This window comes from Antechinus flavipes, chromosome 3 (genome assembly GCF_016432865.1).
Source record: "Antechinus flavipes isolate AdamAnt ecotype Samford, QLD, Australia chromosome 3, AdamAnt_v2, whole genome shotgun sequence".
Classification (NCBI taxonomy): Eukaryota; Metazoa; Chordata; class Mammalia; order Dasyuromorphia; family Dasyuridae; genus Antechinus; species Antechinus flavipes.
In genome coordinates, this window is record NC_067400.1 from 42,659,380 (window position 1) to 42,671,011 (window position 11,632).

General features: G+C 38.0%; 1 long non-coding RNA gene across 1 annotated transcript; it reads left to right on the forward strand.

Annotated features, from left to right (window-relative positions):
- The first annotated feature begins 239 nt into the window (after window positions 1–239).
- LOC127557734 (uncharacterized) lies at window positions 240–10,765 on the forward strand. The gene is made up of 3 exons (XR_007952606.1): window positions 240–3,506; window positions 9,049–9,095; window positions 10,675–10,765. It is a non-coding gene; the product is annotated as an uncharacterized LOC127557734 (long non-coding RNA).
- The last annotated feature ends 867 nt before the right edge of the window (window positions 10,766–11,632 follow it).

The following is an 11,632-nucleotide window of genomic DNA, read 5'->3' on the forward strand; positions in this document are numbered from 1 at the left end:
ATCTTTTTCCTCTTTCATTTCCTTAGCACAGTTCATATTTTTCAAAGTGGTTTTTAGTCATATTTCTGTCACACCCACTGCTCTCCCCCTTCTCTCCTCACCCCCTTTTGCACTGAACTTACAGATTATAAAAATATAAGGTGATTTTGTTTAGAGAGTCCTATCAAAAAGGCTTTATAAAATGTACCTTCAACATCTGCAACTGATATTAAGACATTGGCTGCAATTATCACCATAGTTCTTTATTTGTTTGTTATTTAATCTGGGCTCAGCAAAGGCCAAGAGTCCTAGGAAATGGCATTTGTTGTTGCCTTTGGCCATATGATGAAACCAGCACTGCCAAGTCTTTTCTTCTGTCTCTCAGAAGAACATAGAAGTTATCATTCTATTTACCTGAAAGCTCTTGATTGTTGCTGATTTCTTTTGTAGTAAGAATGTCATGGAGCCCCAAGATCAAAAACTATAAAGGACCGGAGGGATCATTTAATCCTATTCTCTCATTTTACAGATGAGGGCGTGAAGTGTTCAAAATCATTGTGAGTTATCCAAGGTCACATGATTTGTTACAGAACTATGATTCAAATGAGGGGGTCTTCTCTTTCCAAAGCCTCTGTTCAAGCCTTTCAAACACATTACCTTTCTTTCTACATGAATTTGATCCACTTTCTCTGAGGGCATGCCAATTTGGTTAAAGATTTTGAATTAAGCCAATAATTTATTGCCAATAATTTAAGACTATGTCTTAAATATTATAAGATATTATAGCAGAAAGCAGATGAATCTGCAGTCATGGGACTTGGGTCTTAATACCAGTTCAATCACCAAATCATTTATCCTCTCTGAGCTTCAGTTTACCTATTTGTAAAAATTAAAGAGTTAGACAAACTGACCTGTAGCTTTAACCCCAATCATCTAAGGATTGTTATTATCAATAACAGTAAACAATTACATGGGAGACCACATGATAGTATATAGAAGACTAATCTTAGACACAGAAGTAGGAGGTTCAAATCCTATTTTTGACCCCAGAACTGACTTTGTGACTCTGGAAAAGTCATTTAACCTCTGTTATCGATGAATTGCACCAATGGTTGTATTATCCTTATGTAGAGGAGCAGTTCCCTAAATAGATTCACATATAGTCTCTTAAAAAGAAAATAAAAAAGCTACCCATCCCATAGGATTAGAGGTAACATTATGGTAGTAGCATGATGTTGTGGAAAGGACACAAGATTTTGGAGTCAATGGACCCAGATTCAATTCAATCCAGACCCTGCCTCTGTCGATTATAATCCAGAAGTCCTCTTCAACTTTTCTGGTCCTCAGTTCTCATCGGTAAAATGGCAGGGGCAATACTTATTTTGTGAGGCCTAAATGAGAAAAGAAAGCATCTTGAAAATGGTAAAATGCCATGTTAATATACATATTTTAATGTGATATGTTAAGCCTATGGATATTATTTGTAATATACTACAGTATAATAGTGATTCACTTTTATTAATTTTGTTACCACATTTACAAAGTACTTTAACTTTTAAATTCAATTTGTGTTTGCTCAGTCTGGTCTTTCCTCTTACAGATGAAGAAAGTGAGTTCCCAGGTAGTTAAGTGATTCTTCTAAGGTCACAAACATAAGTAGCAAAGCCAGAATCTGGGAACCAGGACCCTTGATTCCAAAATCAACATTATTGCTCCAATTTTTGTGAGTTTAGTTTTCAGAAAGATAGGGGAAATGGAGGGAGGGAAGGAGATAGAGAAAGAAGAAAAACAGAGACAGAGAGACAATGAAGCATAGATGGAGACAAAAACAGAGAGATGGTCATAAAGAGGAAGACAGAAAGAAAAAGAGAATGAAAGAGACAGAGAGATAGTCACAAAGAGATAGATACAGAGAGATTGAGAGAGAAGTGGATAGATGGAGAGAGAAATACAGAGACAGAGATGAGACTGGGATAGAGGTGAATAGTTGGGAGGGAGAAAGACAGAGACAGAGACAGTGACACAGACACATACAGAGGGACAATGAGGCAGAGATGGAGGCAAAGACAGAAAAACAGTTATAAAGAGGAAAACAAAGAAATAGACTGAGAGAGACAGAGAGGAGAGAGACAGATAGGGACAAAGAGAAAGATACGTAGATTGAGACAGAGGTAGATGGAGAGGGAGATACAGTACAGAGATAGATGGAGACTGGGATAAAGGTGAATAGACTGGGAAGGGGGAGAGAGAGACAGAGATAGACACAGACACACAGAGAGACAGAGGCAGTGACACAGAGACACACAGAGACAAAAAATGAGGCAGAGATGAAGCAAAGAAAGTCACAAAGACAAAGACAGAGACTGAAAGAGACAGAGAGGGGAGAGACAGAGAGATAGTGACAAAGAGAAAGATATATAGATTGATTCATACCTAGATAGATGGAGAGAGAGACAGAAACAGAAAGAAAGACAAAGAGACAGAGATAGAGACACACACACAAAGAGACAGAAACAGAGACAGTCAAAAAGACAAGACAGACAGAAGTGGATAGATGGAGAGAGACAGGGACAAATAAAGAGACAGACACAGAGAGACAGCAATAGAGACAGTGACACACAGAGAGACAAAGAGATGGAGACAAAGACAGTTACAAAGAGGAAAACAGAGAAAGAGACAGAGACTGAGGTAGATAGATGGAGAGAGAAAAAGTCAGAGACAGAAATAGAAAGAAAGACAAAGAGAGGTGGAGATAGAGACAGAGGCACACAGAGAAACAGAGAGAGACAGAGAGACAGAGACAGAATCAGAGACAGAGAGACAAACTTAGAGATGGAGAAACAGGACAGAGTTAGAAAAAAAGACAGAGAAACGAGAGAGACAGAGAGGAAGAGAGATCTTTCCAATGATTCATTTCTTTTTCAAAAGTTGCTTGCCAAAGTCTGCAGAGTTCTCTAGCCATCTCATTTCTATTCAGGCAGAGGAAAGACTGGACATGATCCTTTAATCCCTAGGTGATGTGGCCCTCACTTCCCCAGTCAGACAATGACGCTATTTGATTAGGCGATTTGGCAATTAGTCACGTGCCCAGTTCAAAAGTGACTCCTCTGTAATGTACATTCTGACTAACCGGCGGCTAAGCCGTTTCATTGTGATCTCGGTGTCAGTGGAATTCTTGACACCTATCCAACGGTTAAGTCATGTTGCATAATTGCCAGATGACATCACCAACCTACGAGGTGATTGGCCAGAGAAGAAAAGACAGCCCCCTAAAAGTTTCCCGGACTATCGGCCTTTCCGGCGTCTGAACGAAAAACTGCTTGTCCCGGGACTCTGCGACAGCCAGACTGCGTTTATCTGACGTGGTTTCTGCTCCTTGTCGGGGTTTTTGGGGTGACATTGAAAACCTCAGACAGCACGAGATGAGGCCGGCAGGCAGCTCCGGGGGAGACTCGGATTCTCTCACATCCCTAATTGTTAGAACGGTCGACTCTTCTCCTTGAGGAGGGCCAAAGCCAATCTTTGAGGTGTGGGGTGAAAAAAAAATGAATATAAAGGGAGCCTCTCATAGTGAAGTCATTTCATTTTTTACAGGACTTGCCATGAAGGAGAAAAAAATATTTTTTAAATGATTCCTTCCTCTGCTGAGCATAGACACCAAAGAAAGAGATAGGTCAGCTGGGAGCCAGCTGAAGGTCTGATGTGGCTGAGAAGTGGCTTTTTTCCAAGAGAAATAGTCGTCTGGGTTAACCACCGTATAAAATATCCACTTCAGAAATAAAACTACTACGGTTATTTTTTTTTTTTTTAAGTCCTAAACACGAAGTCTTAGTGTTTCTTCACAGACATGTTTGAAAATTGGTACTATGGGTGGTCTAGCTTTATTATAATAATCAAGAGGGTGATTAATATCGGGAGCCTTATTCTTTAATCAAGTTATAAAGTCATGATTCAAAAGGAGGGGAGACAGGAGGATGCCGGGAATCGGCTCATCCTGGTCCGGGACTGGTATTACAGGATTCACTGGGTGAGCAGAGTGGCACCCTCAGCTGACCATCCTGTTTGATGTAGGGAAAAGATCACTGGGCTCCAAGTCAGAAGACCTAGATTTGAGTTTCAGTTCTGCCCACTCACTTTATGACCCGGGACAAATAGCTTCTATTTATTGAGCCTCGTATAATATGGGAGGGTTTGGGGGCGAGGGGATCGGATGGTATCTAAAGTCCAGATTTAACATTTTGTGTTTCTTGGAGCAGGGACTGCCCTAGCGAAGGGATGCCAGGCATGTCTGGCATGAGTTGCCAGGGTTTACTTAAGAGTGGGGGCAGTTCTCCCAAGAATTGGGAATCTTGGGAGTGTGGGGAGGCAGATCTGGAGGCATATGTGTATCTCCCAGGTGCGGGCTTAAATGTCATTTTGGAGTCTCTAGGAAAAGCCAGGTAACGTATATTAGGAAGATCTGTTTCTCCTTTTAGCGCCCCCCCCCCCCCTTCCCCTTTTCCTTCTTCCTCCCCTTCTTTTTCCAAGTCTACTCATGTGCCCCGCCCTCCTTTAGTAATAAGCCTCAACCTTGCACATGCTCAGTTCTTTTCTATAGTTTCACACCGCCCACCCTCTTCTCCCCCCCAACTCCCCACCCCCACTCTTTAGAACATACTCAGTTCTTTGGAATGTGGCCACCCATAAGCAATGACACACATTTTCAAAGGGCTTTAGAAATCCAAGTGATTAGTGAACTTTATTTTGCTAAGGGGGGAAGGGCAGCTTCGTTGCACACGCATAATCCCTGAATCCCATCATTTTGCAGGTTTCCCTAGCTTTACGAAAACTTGACATATGAAGCGTGAAAGTACAAAAGCAATCACTCAAACGGTCATAATTCACACTCCCAAAAAGATTCTTTTTGTGATTCAAAAAAACCAAAACCGCCCACCATCATTTCCTAGGGAATGGAGAGTTTTCCTCGTGCTTTTTACATCCGATTCTGTTAACAGGGATACCGATTTGTTCATTTGTCCATGTATGTTATTCAACGTGATTTTTTTTTTCTTTTGCTGAAACAATTGGGGTTAAGTGACTTGCTCAGGGTCACACAGCTAGGAAGTGTTAAGTGTCTGAGGTCAGATTTGAAATTCGGGTCCTGCAGACTTCAGGGCTGGTGCTCTATCCACTGCACCCCCTCTCTGCCCCTCAACAAATAATTACTGAGTGGTAAGGCCATGATAGGTAATGGGTAGAATTTTTTAAGTGTCAAAATGGACTCTATTCTCATTATCAGGTTACAAGGATGTCACAGTGTCATGACAGGAGGAGTATGTGTGCATGAATAACTGCACTGTAAGGATGCATGACAGTACCTCGAGAGGGGGAAAATGTGTCATAGAATTTGAAAAGGGAGAGATCATGATAATTATAAGCTTCAAGGTTTGCAAAGCACTGTACATGCTTCATGTCTTTTGATCTTCACAATAACCCTGTGAGGTAGATGCTATTATTACTCTCATTTTACAGATGAGGAAACTGAGTCTGAGAGCTTCAGGGTCACCCAGTTAGTAGATACCTAAGAAGATCACTTTGGATGATCTTAGCAGCATGATCCCCTCGAGGAGGGCTTCCATAGAATAGACGGTATTTATACTGCATACTTAAAAAGGGGGGAAATAGGGAATAGCTAGGTGGTGCAGCCGATAGAGCACCAGCCTTGAAGTCAGGAGGACCCGAGTTCAAATTTGGTCTCAAGACACTTAACACTTCCTAGCTGTGTGACCCTAAGCAAGTCACTTAACCCCAATTGCCTCAGTAAAAAAAAAATAAAAAGGGGGAAATACTTTTGTTGGAGAGAGATGAATGAGTTAGGGAAACTTTTGTAGAAAGGAGTAACCTCGGTAAATCACCAGAGGGGAAAGGACAAGTTATGTCTGCCTTACAGAATATTATTCAGAAGAGGGGAGAATGCTGTATGTGGAATGATGGGATGTCTGTTTGAATCCTCTGCAATTTTACAACCCTGTGACCTTGGGCAAATTATTTAATGCCTCTGAATCTCTGTTCCTCATCTGTAAAATGGGTGGATTAGACCATGTGACCTTTAAGGTAACTTTCAGCTCTAAACCCTATAATCTTGAACACTGAAGAAAGTGGGATCTACAACATGATGTTGATACTCAGATTTTTTTGGGGGGAAAAATATCATGGAGCAGTGTAGCTCTGCTTTCCTAGAAATTGAACAAGAAAAATACACTGAGTACTTATTTCCAATGATCTAGTTATTTTTGTCAATCTTGCCCCTTAATACAAGTATCTCCCTTTTGATGAAGGTAGAAGAGAATCTAGTTTGGTAAACAATCCTTGAGTACCCATAGGGTGTTGTTGATTTCAATGGTTCCCAAGAGACTTAGTCATCTGACTTGTTGAGTGCCCTTAGGTAAGTCACAAATTTTTCTCCTTGGCCCATATTCTTTAGCTATAAAACTGGCAAAGTATCTTAAAAATCAATCCACTGGGGAATGGAGTTTTGTAGTGTTGATTCCACGCCAGGCCATGTCTTTTGACCATTCTCTAGCTAAAACTGACTCAATCTGAGGTCATTTTGACATGTTAGTCCATGACTTATACTGTAGAATAGGCCACAAATTGTTTGTGCATTGTGTTCATCTATGTATCTATCTGTATCTATATCTATGTATTCCTATCTGCATTGTGTTCATCTATATAGATTTCTAGTGTTATAGATAAGATGTAGTATAATTAGATTACCAGTATGTTCAAACTGATAAACAGACAATACTTTAAGTTCATTTTCCCAAAAAAGTTTGCATCTAAAGTCTCATTAGGCCTGGACCCTGGAATCTCAGTGATTCTGTCACTGAAGGGTATGCAGATTCTATCCAGTTGGAGGGGCTTTAGTTATTTTCAGTACCAAGGTGTACATCTGCACACCAGGAACTACTTAGCCAAGCCAGAGCAAACTGTCAGTGGCTAGAGAGCTGGGTTTGGAGTTAAGAAGACCTGGATTCAAATCTAGCCTCAGATATTTAGTCATTTTACCTCTGCTTCCATTTCTTCAACTGTCAAAATCTGGGGATAATAATAGCACTTCAAATGAGGTGAGGATCAAATGAGATATTTGTAAAGTTCTTAGTATAATGCTTGGAATATAGCAGGTGATGTTCAAAATACACACATGACAAATTCACACTGACCATTCTCTTTGCCAGGATAGACACCAGAAATGGTAAATATGAAACAGATTTGGGAGAGTGTATAGTTAGACACCATGAGGCATGGGAAAGGGATGGGATAAGTAGGAAGACATCAATGAGGCATGGGGAAGGGATGGGAAGAAAGGCACCAAGAGGCAGAAAGCCATGGTGGACTAACCCAAAAGGGATTCAGCAAAGATGGTGTAGGCCATGGATTTATAGGGGAAATTTAACCTCAGGCGTTTGACATAACTTGGCTTTTTATACATTATCTCACTTAAGCCTCAAAACTATAGGACTAAAGTACAATTATATGAATTTTCCGGATTAGAAAAGTAAGGTACGCAGTATTAACTATGGTCACACAGTAAGAGATTTCTGAGTTTTTGCATTTGGTTTTCACCAAGACCCTGGCTAATGACGTGCTCAGGGTCATTATAGTTGAGGGGTTAGAAAAGGGGGAGGAGTAGTAGAGAAAGGAGGGATCATCATTCCTGAATTCTCATCCTGAATACATTTTGCCATTAGAAAATTTTTGTAATTATTGTTTATGTTCTTAAGCTAGTCTATAAAATTTTTTCAATTCATAATGTGTATGGGATATCCTGGGAATATAACCACTTATTGCGTTATTGCTAGAGGAAGAAGATTTAGAGTTCCAAACAACTGACTTAGAAAAAGCAAATCATTTGTTGTTTGCTTGGGGTTTTGTTTTTGTTTTTTTTTTTTCTTTCTCATGTTTTTGGATTTTTTTATCTTATTTTTCTTGCATAGCATGATGCATATGGAAATATAGTTAGAAGAATTGCACATGTTTAACCCATGTCAGATTGCTTTCTGTCTTGGGGAGGAGGAAGAAGGAGAAAAATTTGGAACATAAGGTTTTGCAAAGGTGAATCTTGAAAACTATCTTTGCATATATTCAGAAAAACAAAATACTGTTCTAGAAAAGAAATGATCTATGTAAAAAATTTTGAAAATCTTAAAGTGAATATATAAATATTGATTTTATATCTTCCCTTCCCCAAGAAAAATCAAAGGTTCAAACCAGGTATCATAATGAATATTTCTAATCATAAGAATGAACATTCATATAGTATTTTAAAATATGTAAAGCACTTACTCTGTGTTATCTCACTCAGTACTTCTAACAACTCTGGTATGTTGTTGTTGTTGTTGTTTATTTCTTTTTACAAACGAGGAACCAGAGACTAAGTGTTGGGATTCAAACTCACCCCCTCCTACTTCAAGCCTATTGTGTCAATACTAAGCCATCTTGCAGATCTACTTTAAAAAAAAAAGAAGAATAAAATATGTTTGAAGGCTGATTTTTAAAATGCATTAAGCTTATTGTGAGTACATCTGAATGTCAGTTTGAAAATTTATATTTAGTGCACTTTAGAGCAAAATGGTGCTTTTCATTTTCCTTTGCCATAAAATATTTCTTTGACTTTCATTTGCTGCACATTAATGAAAAGAAATCTGTCTTAATATTACTAGAAAATTGTTTATGTGGCCATTAAATCTTCTGCAAGAATAATACCCAGTTGTCATTTAAAAATAGCTATGAAATATATTTATTTTTTTTAAATGGGGTGGAAAATGAGCAGTTCCTTCTTGAGTAGGCTATATTTCAGACACAATTTTGCACTCAACTGAATATTTGTGGACAAGCTATAATCCTTGAAAATAGAAATGCTGGCACATCCCTGTTTGTTTATGTATAATACTGGTTTATGACAAATAACCAGGAATGCTTATTTAAAAACAACTCTTTACAAATGTGTTCAGAGAAGCTTGGTTTAGTAGTATTTATAGCCTAAGAAATTTTTAGAAGTAATACTTATGTCTATTTTATTATTCATAGAGACTCCGGGAAATCTGTATAAGCATCATTCTGTCTCCATGATGAAGGTATAGTCTTTAAAAGAAAATGACCCCATAATACCTTATGGGAAAATAACTGAAGGTTGAATATCTATCATCTATCTATCTATCTATCCATCTATCATCTGTATCTATCATATGTCTATTTCTATCAATTATTCATCTATTAGGGTCTGTCTATGTCTATATTTTTTAATTGTTTATCAATGTCTATGCCTATCTATAAACATGCATGATCTATTTGTGAATGTGTTGGGTCTTGAGATCATTGGATTAGAAATTTAAAATTAAGAGCACTTACAAGGATGTCTATTTAAATTTAATATCTTTATTTTATAGATAAGGAAACTGAGATATAGACATAGATAAATTAACACTTAGAATTAAGTCATTTGATCAAGATAATAAGTGACAAAAGATGGAACTTGAGCCACAGAATCAAAGAATTCAAGAGTTGGAAGAGATCTCAGCAGTCACAAAGTTCAACTCCAAATGCAAAGGAATCTTCCAATAGTAGTACATAGAGCACACTTGACAAATGGTTATTCAGCCTTTGCACGGAGTTCTCTGAAGGGAGAACCTATTACATGCTTTCTTGACAGATATATATGGGTTTGATTTGCCATTTCCTTCTCCAGCTCATTTAACTGGAAAGGAAAATGAGGTAAACTGAGTTCAAGTTTCCAGCAGAGAATAAACGGGTAGTATCTGGGGCTAGATTTGAACTCAGGGAAAAAAAAAAAAAATCTTTCTGATTCCAGGACTAGTACTCTTTCTATTTATTCTTTGTATCTCCAGTGTTCAGAACAATGTCTGACCCATAGTAGATGCTTAATAAATATTTATTTTTATTGATTGAATGACAAAAAGTGATTTAGAAGTATGAGTTTTCTGGGTAATCCATAAATCTTTGTCCTGTAATTCTTTCTTCCTCAATCAAGATTTCCTATATATTTCTTACCAGTTGAACACTCCCCCCCCTCCATCTTTACCTTAACAAATATCAAAGTAAATTTTGATTTGATTTGGATACTGTTGTTAAATTATTCATAGAATTTCTTTATGATTACACCTTTTAAAATTATTTTATTTTAATTTATGGAATAAAATAAGCAGTTCTATAACATCTCCAGCAACTGTACAGATATATAAATTGAGGTTGTTTTCAAGATGGTCTTTTTTTGAAATATTTATCACTAGAACTGAAATATATGTTATCTAAATATTCCATGAAAGTCTGTTTCTTATTGTCTCTGGACATACAATAAAAGTCATTCTGTCAACTCCTTTCTTTGTTTCTTCAAATAGTATCTGTGAGCCTTCCTTCCTTCCTTTAATTATGACTTCCTTTTTTTCTTTCACTTACATTTCTATAAAGAATTTCAAAAATAATGATTAAGTTCAGGGGGGTGCTGGAAACCAGCTCAAAGCAGCTCATGGGAGCGGATTGTTAAATTTTCTGTGAGTCCTTAGACCTCAAAAATCAGCAAATGCTACAAAATGAGGCTTGATTTATTGTTTTATTGATTGTCTGGACTTAAGAAAGTGATGGAAAATAAGCAGATTAAATTTAAAAATGTGTTGTGTATATTTTTTTTCTCCCCAGAGAGTGGGTTGTTCATTATTTACCAGCACATGGCTGATTCATTTCTTCCAACAATACATCTACTTCTCTATCATTGGACAAGAATCTCTCATTTAATAAAGTTTGTTGATGGTGTGAAAATTTTGTAATTCTTAGCATCCTCTGCTCCCTTTCCCAACATTATCAAAAGAAGAAGGAGATCATGTAGGACCAAAATCTCTTTAAGACTTTCATCTATGAATCTAATTTGCAGCTGGGTGGTGCAGTGGATAGAACATCAGCCCTGGGATCATAAGGACCTGGGTTCAAGTTGAGCCACAGACACTTACCAGCTGGATGGTCCTGAATAAGTCATTTAACCCCGATTGCCTGGGGGTGGTAGTGGTGGAGGTGGAGAAGACTTTCAAAAGTCACCATAGCCAAAAAAGGAACATTCATCACCAAGTGGCCAGCCTATGGATGATAGGCTAGCCCATTATTATCCAGGCTAGAATTTGGGAAATAATCTTAATCTGTTACTAAAGCCTGGGTAGTGGATAGGATTTGCCAAAGCTTATTCCCTGATCTCATAAGACCCTTCCAACCTACAATGAGGAATTGGAGTAGGAAAAATATTTGATAAAAGTTCTGGAGAATTCTATAGTGTGTATGAGCGTGTGTGTGTGTGTGTGTGTGTGTGTGCATGTGCATTGTGCACGTGTGTGTACCTGTTTCATGTAAGATAAAAACTCATTGTGTGAATTTGTGTATGCATAAAGTTTCAGAATCATATTGTTAGAAGGAACCATGTAGGGGTTTTAACCCACACCCGAACAAGAATCTAGAGCAATTCTGATATATGGACATCCATTCTCTTTTTAAAGCCTCTATCAAGGGAGAACTCACTATCTCTTGAGGCAGTTTATTCCATTTTTCCATGTTGTATATTCCAGTATATATCCATTAGATAGCTCTAATTGGGAAGGCAGCTCGAGGAGCA